The sequence below is a fragment of the Anomaloglossus baeobatrachus genome, unplaced genomic scaffold (assembly GCF_048569485.1).
Source record: "Anomaloglossus baeobatrachus isolate aAnoBae1 unplaced genomic scaffold, aAnoBae1.hap1 Scaffold_2973, whole genome shotgun sequence".
NCBI classification, from domain to species: Eukaryota; Metazoa; Chordata; class Amphibia; order Anura; family Aromobatidae; genus Anomaloglossus; species Anomaloglossus baeobatrachus.
In genome coordinates, this window is record NW_027442410.1 from 43,159 (window position 1) to 56,778 (window position 13,620).

Genomic DNA, 13,620 nt, shown 5'->3' on the forward strand with positions numbered 1-13,620 from the left:
ATGCCAATTGTAGATCCTCTCACACCTGTGGTCACTGCAGCATCTGACTCCACTTTGTCCAAAAGGGATCTATTCCATTCAATTACACATGATCTAGATTAGACTGACAACAAGATACTGCACGGGACATAGCAGAGTTGGTGAAGTTGAGTGGTGATGAGTTTGCTATTTGGATGAATAAAGCAAGTAAAAAGTGTGTTAGATAAAAATTCATTTCAATTCGCTAATCGGGCTAATATGAATCAGGTGAATCGAGTTCTGCTTTTGGAAACTGGGTTAAGAAGGGGTGCACCGTTCCTGGAGGTACTGCAATACCAGGTCAATGCGTGGAGTGGACAGAGCAAGCTCTTTTTCCATCTCCCTGTTCTAAAAATCCATTTAATATATGGTCCCCAGATAGGGGACGTATCAGATATTAAACTGATAAGAACAGATACTACACTTGATCTTAGCCAAAAGGCCGAGAAGCGATAACCAGAATTGGTTTGGGCCTCGAGTGGCACCCTGGCCTATGCCGGACACATCTTAGGGAGAGAGAGCGAGAGGGAGACAAACCCACGCCTACACAAGACATTTTGTCACCCAAGCCAACCCTTGAAAAGGCTGCTTTGCAGAGCAAAAACAAGAAGAATGGTGCGTTTTGCAGCCGCCGCCCACTGCAATGAATCTGAATAACTCCTCCTTTAGGGCGCAAGCAACTCCCCTCCCCCTTGCAGTCTTTCCAATTCACGATACAAAAAGACGGACAGGACAGGTTGCCTGACTTTCCGTCACTGCCACCCTTTGCCATCCTTACCCGTAGAAAGCCCTTTCATCATCCCCAAACCCTAATCTTTTCCCTTTCCTTCCCAGCCCCCAAACCCTGCCCTCTGTACCTTTCTCACCACCCGCTTCCCTTCTCCTGTCATCCCCCTACCACCCGGGAAAAAAAGAGATTGCCCCCTCCTTCCACTAGCCCACCCTCCCACCCAAAGAACAACTTCTTCTGCGCAGCTTGTTTTCTAGGCAGCAGCGCTATTGTGATGTCATCGGGGGGCATTGTGACAAGCCGCCAGTGTTCCGTCTCTTCATGTTGTGCACTGTTCAAACCGAAAATACATCAACAGGCAGGCTACAGAAAAGCTTACTAACAAAGGTTAGAGAGGGGCTTTCTCAGAGGGCTTTTTACAGTTTGTCTATTCCCAATTAGCCGGTTTAGTATACTTAATGAAAGTACTAATTCTTTCATAGGCCGCCCATTCTTAGTATTTGACGTTCAGGTAACAACAGGTAACTTTATTTGGAGTGGAAGCAGAGAGATAACACCAGATGCCAATTGTAGATCCTCTCACACCTGTGGTCACTGCAGCATCTGACTCCACTTTGTCCAAAAGGGATCTATTCCATTCAATTACACATGATCTAGATTAGACTGACAACAAGATACTGCACGGGACATAGCAGAGTTGGTGAAGTTGAGTGGTGATGAGTTTGCTATTTGGATGAATAAAGCAAGTAAAAAGTGTGTTAGATAAAAATTCATTTCAATTCGCTAATCGGGCTAATATGAATCAGGTGAATCGAGTTCTGCTTTTGGAAACTGGGTTAAGAAGGGGTGCACCGTTCCTGGAGGTACTGCAATACCAGGTCAATGCGTGGAGTGGACAGAGCAAGCTCTTTTTCCATCTCCCTGTTCTAAAAATCCATTTAATATATGGTCCCCAGATAGGGGACGTATCAGATATTAAACTGATAAGAACAGATACTACACTTGATCTTAGCCAAAAGGCCGAGAAGCGATAACCAGAATTGGTTTGGGCCTCGAGTGGCACCCTGGCCTATGCCGGACACATCTTAGGGAGAGAGAGCGAGAGGGAGACAAACCCACGCCTACACAAGACATTTTGTCACCCAAGCCAACCCTTGAAAAGGCTGCTTTGCAGAGCAAAAACAAGAAGAATGGTGCGTTTTGCAGCCGCCGCCCACTGCAATGAATCTGAATAACTCCTCCTTTAGGGCGCAAGCAACTCCCCTCCCCCTTGCAGTCTTTCCAATTCACGATACAAAAAGACGGACAGGACAGGTTGCCTGACTTTCCGTCACTGCCACCCTTTGCCATCCTTACCCGTAGAAAGCCCTTTCATCATCCCCAAACCCTAATCTTTTCCCTTTCCTTCCCAGCCCCCAAACCCTGCCCTGTGTACCTTTCTCACCACCCGCTTCCCTTCTCCTGTCATCCCCCTACCACCCGGGAAAAAAAGAGATTGCCCCCTCCTTCCACTAGCCCACCCTCCCACCCAAAGAACAACTTCTTCTGCGCAGCTTGTTTTCTAGGCAGCAGCGCTATTGTGATGTCATCGGGGGGCATTGTGACAAGCCGCCAGTGTTCCGTCTCTTCATGTTGTGCACTGTTCAAACCGAAAATACATCAACAGGCAGGCTACAGAAAAGCTTACTAACAAAGGTTAGAGAGGGGCTTTCTCAGAGGGCTTTTTACAGTTTGTCTATTCCCAATTAGCCGGTTTAGTATACTTAATGAAAGTACTAATTCTTTCATAGGCCGCCCATTCTTAGTATTTGACGTTCAGGTAACAACAGGTAACTTTATTTGGAGTGGAAGCAGAGAGATAACACCAGATGCCAATTGTAGATCCTCTCACACCTGTGGTCACTGCAGCATCTGACTCCACTTTGTCCAAAAGGGATCTATTCCATTCAATTACACATGATCTAGATTAGACTGACAACAAGATACTGCACGGGACATAGCAGAGTTGGTGAAGTTGAGTGGTGATGAGTTTGCTATTTGGATGAATAAAGCAAGTAAAAAGTGTGTTAGATAAAAATTCATTTCAATTCGCTAATCGGGCTAATATGAATCAGGTGAATCGAGTTCTGCTTTTGGAAACTGGGTTAAGAAGGGGTGCACCGTTCCTGGAGGTACTGCAATACCAGGTCAATGCGTGGAGTGGACAGAGCAAGCTCTTTTTCCATCTCCCTGTTCTAAAAATCCATTTAATATATGGTCCCCAGATAGGGGACGTATCAGATATTAAACTGATAAGAACAGATACTACACTTGATCTTAGCCAAAAGGCCGAGAAGCGATAACCAGAATTGGTTTGGGCCTCGAGTGGCACCCTGGCCTATGCCGGACACATCTTAGGGAGAGAGAGCGAGAGGGAGACAAACCCACGCCTACACAAGACATTTTGTCACCCAAGCCAACCCTTGAAAAGGCTGCTTTGCAGAGCAAAAACAAGAAGAATGGTGCGTTTTGCAGCCGCCGCCCACTGCAATGAATCTGAATAACTCCTCCTTTAGGGCGCAAGCAACTCCCCTCCCCCTTGCAGTCTTTCCAATTCACGATACAAAAAGACGGACAGGACAGGTTGCCTGACTTTCCGTCACTGCCACCCTTTGCCATCCTTACCCGTAGAAAGCCCTTTCATCATCCCCAAACCCTAATCTTTTCCCTTTCCTTCCCAGCCCCCAAACCCTGCCCTCTGTACCTTTCTCACCACCCGCTTCCCTTCTCCTGTCATCCCCCTACCACCCGGGAAAAAAAGAGATTGCCCCCTCCTTCCACTAGCCCACCCTCCCACCCAAAGAACAACTTCTTCTGCGCAGCTTGTTTTCTAGGCAGCAGCGCTATTGTGATGTCATCGGGGGGCATTGTGACAAGCCGCCAGTGTTCCGTCTCTTCATGTTGTGCACTGTTCAAACCGAAAATACATCAACAGGCAGGCTACAGAAAAGCTTACTAACAAAGGTTAGAGAGGGGCTTTCTCAGAGGGCTTTTTACAGTTTGTCTATTCCCAATTAGCCGGTTTAGTATACTTAATGAAAGTACTAATTCTTTCATAGGCCGCCCATTCTTAGTATTTGACGTTCAGGTAACAACAGGTAACTTTATTTGGAGTGGAAGCAGAGAGATAACACCAGATGCCAATTGTAGATCCTCTCACACCTGTGGTCACTGCAGCATCTGACTCCACTTTGTCCAAAAGGGATCTATTCCATTCAATTACACATGATCTAGATTAGACTGACAACAAGATACTGCACGGGACATAGCAGAGTTGGTGAAGTTGAGTGGTGATGAGTTTGCTATTTGGATGAATAAAGCAAGTAAAAAGTGTGTTAGATAAAAATTCATTTCAATTCGCTAATCGGGCTAATATGAATCAGGTGAATCGAGTTCTGCTTTTGGAAACTGGGTTAAGAAGGGGTGCACCGTTCCTGGAGGTACTGCAATACCAGGTCAATGCGTGGAGTGGACAGAGCAAGCTCTTTTTCCATCTCCATGTTCTAAAAATCCATTTAATATATGGTCCCCAGATAGGGGACGTATCAGATATTAAACTGATAAGAACAGATACTACACTTGATCTTAGCCAAAAGGCCGAGAAGCGATAACCAGAATTGGTTTGGGCCTCGAGTGGCACCCTGGCCTATGCCGGACACATCTTAGGGAGAGAGAGCGAGAGGGAGACAAACCCACGCCTACACAAGACATTTTGTCACCCAAGCCAACCCTTGAAAAGGCTGCTTTGCAGAGCAAAAACAAGAAGAATGGTGCGTTTTGCAGCCGCCGCCCACTGCAATGAATCTGAATAACTCCTCCTTTAGGGCGCAAGCAACTCCCCTCCCCCTTGCAGTCTTTCCAATTCACGATACAAAAAGACGGACAGGACAGGTTGCCTGACTTTCCGTCACTGCCACCCTTTGCCATCCTTACCCGTAGAAAGCCCTTTCATCATCCCCAAACCCTAATCTTTTCCCTTTCCTTCCCAGCCCCCAAACCCTGCCCTCTGTACCTTTCTCACCACCCGCTTCCCTTCTCCTGTCATCCCCCTACCACCCGGGAAAAAAAGAGATTGCCCCCTCCTTCCACTAGCCCACCCTCCCACCCAAAGAACAACTTCTTCTGCGCAGCTTGTTTTCTAGGCAGCAGCGCTATTGTGATGTCATCGGGGGGCATTGTGACAAGCCGCCAGTGTTCCGTCTCTTCATGTTGTGCACTGTTCAAACCGAAAATACATCAACAGGCAGGCTACAGAAAAGCTTACTAACAAAGGTTAGAGAGGGGCTTTCTCAGAGGGCTTTTTACAGTTTGTCTATTCCCAATTAGCCGGTTTAGCATACTTAATGAAAGTACTAATTCTTTCATAGGCCGCCCATTCTTAGTATTTGACGTTCAGGTAACAACAGGTAACTTTATTTGGAGTGGAAGCAGAGAGATAACACCAGATGCCAATTGTAGATCCTCTCACACCTGTGGTCACTGCAGCATCTGACTCCACTTTGTCCAAAAGGGATCTATTCCATTCAATTACACATGATCTAGATTAGACTGACAACAAGATACTGCACGGGACATAGCAGAGTTGGTGAAGTTGAGTGGTGATGAGTTTGCTATTTGGATGAATAAAGCAAGTAAAAAGTGTGTTAGATAAAAATTCATTTCAATTCGCTAATCGGGCTAATATGAATCAGGTGAATCGAGTTCTGCTTTTGGAAACTGGGTTAAGAAGGGGTGCACCGTTCCTGGAGGTACTGCAATACCAGGTCAATGCGTGGAGTGGACAGAGCAAGCTCTTTTTCCATCTCCCTGTTCTAAAAATCCATTTAATATATGGTCCCCAGATAGGGGACGTATCAGATATTAAACTGATAAGAACAGATGAGATTTCATCCGCAATTTTCAGAATCAAGGTAGCCCCGAAGGCCAGCAGGCCACCACACAAAAGCGCAGTGCCTGGGTGATCGCCTCCCGAGCCCAGGAACCACCAGCCACAAGGGGACTTAAGCACCAAAAGGCGCAACAATCCCCGAGGCCGGCGGTTGTGCAAGCCCGGGCCCCTCCCAGCCAAGACCAAGGCAAACCCAATAAAGGGACTACACTTGATCTTAGCCAAAAGGCCGAGAAGCGATAACCAGAATTGGTTTGGGCCTCGAGTGGCACCCTGGCCTATGCCGGACACATCTTAGGGAGAGAGAGCGAGAGGGAGACAAACCCACGCCTACACAAGACATTTTGTCACCCAAGCCAACCCTTGAAAAGGCTGCTTTGCAGAGCAAAAACAAGAAGAATGGTGCGTTTTGCAGCCGCCGCCCACTGCAATGAATCTGAATAACTCCTCCTTTAGGGCGCAAGCAACTCCCCTCCCCCTTGCAGTCTTTCCAATTCACGATACAAAAAGACGGACAGGACAGGTTGCCTGACTTTCCGTCACTGCCACCCTTTGCCATCCTTACCCGTAGAAAGCCCTTTCATCATCCCCAAACCCTAATCTTTTCCCTTTCCTTCCCAGCCCCCAAACCCTGCCCTCTGTACCTTTCTCACCACCCGCTTCCCTTCTCCTGTCATCCCCCTACCACCCGGGAAAAAAAGAGATTGCCCCCTCCTTCCACTAGCCCACCCTCCCACCCAAATAACAACTTCTTCTGCGCAGCTTGTTTTCTAGGCAGCAGCGCTATTGTGATGTCATCGGGGGGCATTGTGACAAGCCGCCAGTGTTCCGTCTCTTCATGTTGTGCACTGTTCAAACCGAAAATACATCAACAGGCAGGCTACAGAAAAGCTTACTAACAAAGGTTAGAGAGGGGCTTTCTCAGAGGGCTTTTTACAGTTTGTCTATTCCCAATTAGCCGGTTTAGTATACTTAATGAAAGTACTAATTCTTTCATAGGCCGCCCATTCTTAGTATTTGACGTTCAGGTAACAACAGGTAACTTTATTTGGAGTGGAAGCAGAGAGATAACACCAGATGCCAATTGTAGATCCTCTCACACCTGTGGTCACTGCAGCATCTGACTCCACTTTGTCCAAAAGGGATCTATTCCATTCAATTACACATGATCTAGATTAGACTGACAACAAGATACTGCACGGGACATAGCAGAGTTGGTGAAGTTGAGTGGTGATGAGTTTGCTATTTGGATGAATAAAGCAAGTAAAAAGTGTGTTAGATAAAAATTCATTTCAATTCGCTAATCGGGCTAATATGAATCAGGTGAATCGAGTTCTGCTTTTGGAAACTGGGTTAAGAAGGGGTGCACCGTTCCTGGAGGTACTGCAATACCAGGTCAATGCGTGGAGTGGACAGAGCAAGCTCTTTTTCCATCTCCCTGTTCTAAAAATCCATTTAATATATGGTCCCCAGATAGGGGACGTATCAGATATTAAACTGATAAGAACAGATTTTTGATTTAATGAAGCTTTCCAAAGCACCGCAAAAATGCATGACCGAAGTCACACCAAAAACAGTGCAAAGGCTAGGATTCGTGTGGACCCCTCCGTGAGAAGAGGATCCCCAAAAATCAACCCCGTCCCTCCGAGCCAGAAGGCCACAGCGAGGGTCAGGGATCTTCGGTGCTCCCCCAAGCCGAAGCCTGGTTGAGCCTTGTTGTTGCTCCCAGCGTCCACCGAGGCATCTTACCCAAGTGGAGTAGGGAGCTACTAGTCGTTGGTTTCGCAGCCGAGACTGTCCGGACCGTCAACCGGTGTTGGTTTCTCAGCCCAAGGCTGACCGGACCTCCAACCGGGTGTTGGTTTCTCAGCCCAAGGCTGACCGGACCTCCAACCGGGTGTTGGTTTCTCAGCCCAAGGCTAACCGGACCTCCAACCGGGTGTTGGTTTCTCAGCCAAAGCTGACCCGGACCTCCAACCGGGTGTTGGTTTCTCAGCCCAAAGCTGACCGGACCTCCGACCGGGATTATAAAAATTTCCCTTCTTAGCCAGAAGGCCGGGATAGGGCAATATGCTTGGAAAGTATGAATAGGCAAGGCGCGGCGTGCGACAGAGTCTGAGGCTTACCAGGGTCCCAACCTAGCAAGTTCAGACTCCCTCCAGGGTGTCCATTCCTGGGGCACATTGCACCATAACCCCCACACTTACTCAGTCTAATAGCCTCGATCCTGGTAGGGCCATGGTTTCCTCTAGATGGATATACTATCCTCCCAAAGTACTAACAAGCGCAACCTTCCAGTGTGCATTGCATCATTGTACTAAGGTGGCCGGAGCCTTAAACCACCTTTTCGAACGATACTACACTTGATCTTAGCCAAAAGGCCGAGAAGCGATAACCAGAATTGGTTTGGGCCTCGAGTGGCACCCTGGCCTATGCCGGACACATCTTAGGGAGAGAGAGCGAGAGGGAGACAAACCCACGCCTACACAAGACATTTTGTCACCCAAGCCAACCCTTGAAAAGGCTGCTTTGCAGAGCAAAAACAAGAAGAATGGTGCGTTTTGCAGCCGCCGCCCACTGCAATGAATCTGAATAACTCCTCCTTTAGGGCGCAAGCAACTCCCCTCCCCCTTGCAGTCTTTCCAATTCACGATACAAAAAGACGGACAGGACAGGTTGCCTGACTTTCCGTCACTGCCACCCTTTGCCATCCTTACCCGTAGAAAGCCCTTTCATCATCCCCAAACCCTAATCTTTTCCCTTTCCTTCCCAGCCCCCAAACCCTGCCCTCTGTACCTTTCTCACCACCCGCTTCCCTTCTCCTGTCATCCCCCTACCACCCGGGAAAAAAAGAGATTGCCCCCTCCTTCCACTAGCCCACCCTCCCACCCAAAGAACAACTTCTTCTGCGCAGCTTGTTTTCTAGGCAGCAGCGCTATTGTGATGTCATCGGGGGGCATTGTGACAAGCCGCCAGTGTTCCGTCTCTTCATGTTGTGCACTGTTCAAACCGAAAATACATCAACAGGCAGGCTACAGAAAAGCTTACTAACAAAGGTTAGAGAGGGGCTTTCTCAGAGGGCTTTTTACAGTTTGTCTATTCCCAATTAGCCGGTTTAGTATACTTAATGAAAGTACTAATTCTTTCATAGGCCGCCCATTCTTAGTATTTGACGTTCAGGTAACAACAGGTAACTTTATTTGGAGTGGAAGCAGAGAGATAACACCAGATGCCAATTGTAGATCCTCTCACACCTGTGGTCACTGCAGCATCTGACTCCACTTTGTCCAAAAGGGATCTATTCCATTCAATTACACATGATCTAGATTAGACTGACAACAAGATACTGCACGGGACATAGCAGAGTTGGTGAAGTTGAGTGGTGATGAGTTTGCTATTTGGATGAATAAAGCAAGTAAAAAGTGTGTTAGATAAAAATTCATTTCAATTCGCTAATCGGGCTAATATGAATCAGGTGAATCGAGTTCTGCTTTTGGAAACTGGGTTAAGAAGGGGTGCACCGTTCCTGGAGGTACTGCAATACCAGGTCAATGCGTGGAGTGGACAGAGCAAGCTCTTTTTCCATCTCCCTGTTCTAAAAATCCATTTAATATATGGTCCCCAGATAGGGGACGTATCAGATATTAAACTGATAAGAACAGATACTACACTTGATCTTAGCCAAAAGGCCGAGAAGCGATAACCAGAATTGGTTTGGGCCTCGAGTGGCACCCTGGCCTATGCCGGACACATCTTAGGGAGAGAGAGCGAGAGGGAGACAAACCCACGCCTACACAAGACATTTTGTCACCCAAGCCAACCCTTGAAAAGGCTGCTTTGCAGAGCAAAAACAAGAAGAATGGTGCGTTTTGCAGCCGCCGCCCACTGCAATGAATCTGAATAACTCCTCCTTTAGGGCGCAAGCAACTCCCCTCCCCCTTGCAGTCTTTCCAATTCACGATACAAAAAGACGGACAGGACAGGTTGCCTGACTTTCCGTCACTGCCACCCTTTGCCATCCTTACCCGTAGAAAGCCCTTTCATCATCCCCAAACCCTAATCTTTTCCCTTTCCTTCCCAGCCCCCAAACCCTGCCCTCTGTACCTTTCTCACCACCCGCTTCCCTTCTCCTGTCATCCCCCTACCACCCGGGAAAAAAAGAGATTGCCCCCTCCTTCCACTAGCCCACCCTCCCACCCAAAGAACAACTTCTTCTGCGCAGCTTGTTTTCTAGGCAGCAGCGCTATTGTGATGTCATCGGGGGGCATTGTGACAAGCCGCCAGTGTTCCGTCTCTTCATGTTGTGCACTGTTCAAACCGAAAATACATCAACAGGCAGGCTACAGAAAAGCTTACTAACAAAGGTTAGAGAGGGGCTTTCTCAGAGGGCTTTTTACAGTTTGTCTATTCCCAATTAGCCGGTTTAGTATACTTAATGAAAGTACTAATTCTTTCATAGGCCGCCCATTCTTAGTATTTGACGTTCAGGTAACAACAGGTAACTTTATTTGGAGTGGAAGCAGAGAGATAACACCAGATGCCAATTGTAGATCCTCTCACACCTGTGGTCACTGCAGCATCTGACTCCACTTTGTCCAAAAGGGATCTATTCCATTCAATTACACATGATCTAGATTAGACTGACAACAAGATACTGCACGGGACATAGCAGAGTTGGTGAAGTTGAGTGGTGATGAGTTTGCTATTTGGATGAATAAAGCAAGTAAAAAGTGTGTTAGATAAAAATTCATTTCAATTCGCTAATCGGGCTAATATGAATCAGGTGAATCGAGTTCTGCTTTTGGAAACTGGGTTAAGAAGGGGTGCACCGTTCCTGGAGGTACTGCAATACCAGGTCAATGCGTGGAGTGGACAGAGCAAGCTCTTTTTCCATCTCCCTGTTCTAAAAATCCATTTAATATATGGTCCCCAGATAGGGGACGTATCAGATATTAAACTGATAAGAACAGATACTACACTTGATCTTAGCCAAAAGGCCGAGAAGCGATAACCAGAATTGGTTTGGGCCTCGAGTGGCACCCTGGCCTATGCCGGACACATCTTAGGGAGAGAGAGCGAGAGGGAGACAAACCCACGCCTACACAAGACATTTTGTCACCCAAGCCAACCCTTGAAAAGGCTGCTTTGCAGAGCAAAAACAAGAAGAATGGTGCGTTTTGCAGCCGCCGCCCACTGCAATGAATCTGAATAACTCCTCCTTTAGGGCGCAAGCAACTCCCCTCCCCCTTGCAGTCTTTCCAATTCACGATACAAAAAGACGGACAGGACAGGTTGCCTGACTTTCCGTCACTGCCACCCTTTGCCATCCTTACCCGTAGAAAGCCCTTTCATCATCCCCAAACCCTAATCTTTTCCCTTTCCTTCCCAGCCCCCAAACCCTGCCCTCTGTACCTTTCTCACCACCCGCTTCCCTTCTCCTGTCATCCCCCTACCACCCGGGAAAAAAAGAGATTGCCCCCTCCTTCCACTAGCCCACCCTCCCACCCAAAGAACAACTTCTTCTGCGCAGCTTGTTTTCTAGGCAGCAGCGCTATTGTGATGTCATCGGGGGGCATTGTGACAAGCCGCCAGTGTTCCGTCTCTTCATGTTGTGCACTGTTCAAACCGAAAATACATCAACAGGCAGGCTACAGAAAAGCTTACTAACAAAGGTTAGAGAGGGGCTTTCTCAGAGGGCTTTTTACAGTTTGTCTATTCCCAATTAGCCGGTTTAGTATACTTAATGAAAGTACTAATTCTTTCATAGGCCGCCCATTCTTAGTATTTGACGTTCAGGTAACAACAGGTAACTTTATTTGGAGTGGAAGCAGAGAGATAACACCAGATGCCAATTGTAGATCCTCTCACACCTGTGGTCACTGCAGCATCTGACTCCACTTTGTCCAAAAGGGATCTATTCCATTCAATTACACATGATCTAGATTAGACTGACAACAAGATACTGCACGGGACATAGCAGAGTTGGTGAAGTTGAGTGGTGATGAGTTTGCTATTTGGATGAATAAAGCAAGTAAAAAGTGTGTTAGATAAAAATTCATTTCAATTCGCTAATCGGGCTAATATGAATCAGGTGAATCGAGTTCTGCTTTTGGAAACTGGGTTAAGAAGGGGTGCACCGTTCCTGGAGGTACTGCAATACCAGGTCAATGCGTGGAGTGGACAGAGCAAGCTCTTTTTCCATCTCCCTGTTCTAAAAATCCATTTAATATATGGTCCCCAGATAGGGGACGTATCAGATATTAAACTGATAAGAACAGATACTACACTTGATCTTAGCCAAAAGGCCGAGAAGCGATAACCAGAATTGGTTTGGGCCTCGAGTGGCACCCTGGCCTATGCCGGACACATCTTAGGGAGAGAGAGCGAGAGGGAGACAAACCCACGCCTACACAAGACATTTTGTCACCCAAGCCAACCCTTGAAAAGGCTGCTTTGCAGAGCAAAAACAAGAAGAATGGTGCGTTTTGCAGCCGCCGCCCACTGCAATGAATCTGAATAACTCCTCCTTTAGGGCGCAAGCAACTCCCCTCCCCCTTGCAGTCTTTCCAATTCACGATACAAAAAGACGGACAGGACAGGTTGCCTGACTTTCCGTCACTGCCACCCTTTGCCATCCTTACCCGTAGAAAGCCCTTTCATCATCCCCAAACCCTAATCTTTTCCCTTTCCTTCCCAGCCCCCAAACCCTGCCCTCTGTACCTTTCTCACCACCCGCTTCCCTTCTCCTGTCATCCCCCTACCACCCGGGAAAAAAAGAGATTGCCCCCTCCTTCCACTAGCCCACCCTCCCACCCAAAGAACAACTTCTTCTGCGCAGCTTGTTTTCTAGGCAGCAGCGCTATTGTGATGTCATCGGGGGGCATTGTGACAAGCCGCCAGTGTTCCGTCTCTTCATGTTGTGCACTGTTCAAACCGAAAATACATCAACAGGCAGGCTACAGAAAAGCTTACTAACAAAGGTTAGAGAGGGGCTTTCTCAGAGGGCTTTTTACAGTTTGTCTATTCCCAATTAGCCGGTTTAGTATACTTAATGAAAGTACTAATTCTTTCATAGGCCGCCCATTCTTAGTATTTGACGTTCAGGTAACAACAGGTAACTTTATTTGGAGTGGAAGCAGAGAGATAACACCAGATGCCAATTGTAGATCCTCTCACACCTGTGGTCACTGCAGCATCTGACTCCACTTTGTCCAAAAGGGATCTATTCCATTCAATTACACATGATCTAGATTAGACTGACAACAAGATACTGCACGGGACATAGCAGAGTTGGTGAAGTTGAGTGGTGATGAGTTTGCTATTTGGATGAATAAAGCAAGTAAAAAGTGTGTTAGATAAAAATTCATTTCAATTCGCTAATCGGGCTAATATGAATCAGGTGAATCGAGTTCTGCTTTTGGAAACTGGGTTAAGAAGGGGTGCACCGTTCCTGGAGGTACTGCAATACCAGGTCAATGCGTGGAGTGGACAGAGCAAGCTCTTTTTCCATCTCCCTGTTCTAAAAATCCATTTAATATATGGTCCCCAGATAGGGGACGTATCAGATATTAAACTGATAAGAACAGATACTACACTTGATCTTAGCCAAAAGGCCGAGAAGCGATAACCAGAATTGGTTTGGGCCTCGAGTGGCACCCTGGCCTATGCCGGACACATCTTAGGGAGAGAGAGCGAGAGGGAGACAAACCCACGCCTACACAAGACATTTTGTCACCCAAGCCAACCCTTGAAAAGGCTGCTTTGCAGAGCAAAAACAAGAAGAATGGTGCGTTTTGCAGCCGCCGCCCACTGCAATGAATCTGAATAACTCCTCCTTTAGGGCGCAAGCAACTCCCCTCCCCCTTGCAGTCTTTCCAATTCACGATACAAAAAGACGGACAGGACAGGTTGCCTGACTTTCCGTCACTGCCACCCTTTGCCATCC

The 13,620-nt window shown here is 47.4% G+C and overlaps 10 non-coding genes and 2 pseudogenes across 10 annotated transcripts; all 12 read right to left on the reverse strand.

The window, feature by feature from the left end:
• Positions 1-281: 281 nt before the first annotated feature.
• LOC142267910 (U2 spliceosomal RNA) lies at positions 282-472 on the reverse strand. The gene has a single exon (XR_012733716.1). It is a non-coding gene; the product is annotated as a U2 spliceosomal RNA (small nuclear RNA).
• A 1,117-nt stretch (positions 473-1,589) lies between these two features.
• On the reverse strand, positions 1,590-1,780 carry LOC142267911 (U2 spliceosomal RNA). Its single transcript, XR_012733717.1, has one exon. It is a non-coding gene; the product is annotated as a U2 spliceosomal RNA (small nuclear RNA).
• Positions 1,781-2,897: 1,117 nt separating this feature from the next.
• On the reverse strand, positions 2,898-3,088 carry LOC142267912 (U2 spliceosomal RNA). Its single transcript, XR_012733718.1, has one exon. It is a non-coding gene; the product is annotated as a U2 spliceosomal RNA (small nuclear RNA).
• Positions 3,089-4,205: 1,117 nt separating this feature from the next.
• LOC142267852 (U2 spliceosomal RNA) lies at positions 4,206-4,396 on the reverse strand. The gene has a single exon (XR_012733667.1). It is a non-coding gene; the product is annotated as a U2 spliceosomal RNA (small nuclear RNA).
• A 1,117-nt stretch (positions 4,397-5,513) lies between these two features.
• Positions 5,514-5,697, reverse strand: LOC142267885 (U2 spliceosomal RNA). Its single transcript, XR_012733697.1, has one exon. It is a non-coding gene; the product is annotated as a U2 spliceosomal RNA (small nuclear RNA).
• Positions 5,698-5,776: 79 nt separating this feature from the next.
• LOC142267896 (U2 spliceosomal RNA) lies at positions 5,777-5,916 on the reverse strand (annotated as a pseudogene).
• Positions 5,917-7,033: 1,117 nt separating this feature from the next.
• LOC142267880 (U2 spliceosomal RNA) lies at positions 7,034-7,229 on the reverse strand. Its single transcript, XR_012733693.1, has one exon. It is a non-coding gene; the product is annotated as a U2 spliceosomal RNA (small nuclear RNA).
• A 697-nt stretch (positions 7,230-7,926) lies between these two features.
• Positions 7,927-8,068, reverse strand: LOC142267893 (U2 spliceosomal RNA; annotated as a pseudogene).
• A 1,117-nt stretch (positions 8,069-9,185) lies between these two features.
• On the reverse strand, positions 9,186-9,376 carry LOC142267913 (U2 spliceosomal RNA). The gene has a single exon (XR_012733719.1). It is a non-coding gene; the product is annotated as a U2 spliceosomal RNA (small nuclear RNA).
• A 1,117-nt stretch (positions 9,377-10,493) lies between these two features.
• Positions 10,494-10,684, reverse strand: LOC142267914 (U2 spliceosomal RNA). Its single transcript, XR_012733720.1, has one exon. It is a non-coding gene; the product is annotated as a U2 spliceosomal RNA (small nuclear RNA).
• Positions 10,685-11,801: 1,117 nt separating this feature from the next.
• Positions 11,802-11,992, reverse strand: LOC142267916 (U2 spliceosomal RNA). The gene has a single exon (XR_012733722.1). It is a non-coding gene; the product is annotated as a U2 spliceosomal RNA (small nuclear RNA).
• A 1,117-nt stretch (positions 11,993-13,109) lies between these two features.
• Positions 13,110-13,300, reverse strand: LOC142267918 (U2 spliceosomal RNA). The gene has a single exon (XR_012733723.1). It is a non-coding gene; the product is annotated as a U2 spliceosomal RNA (small nuclear RNA).
• Positions 13,301-13,620: the final 320 nt, after the last annotated feature.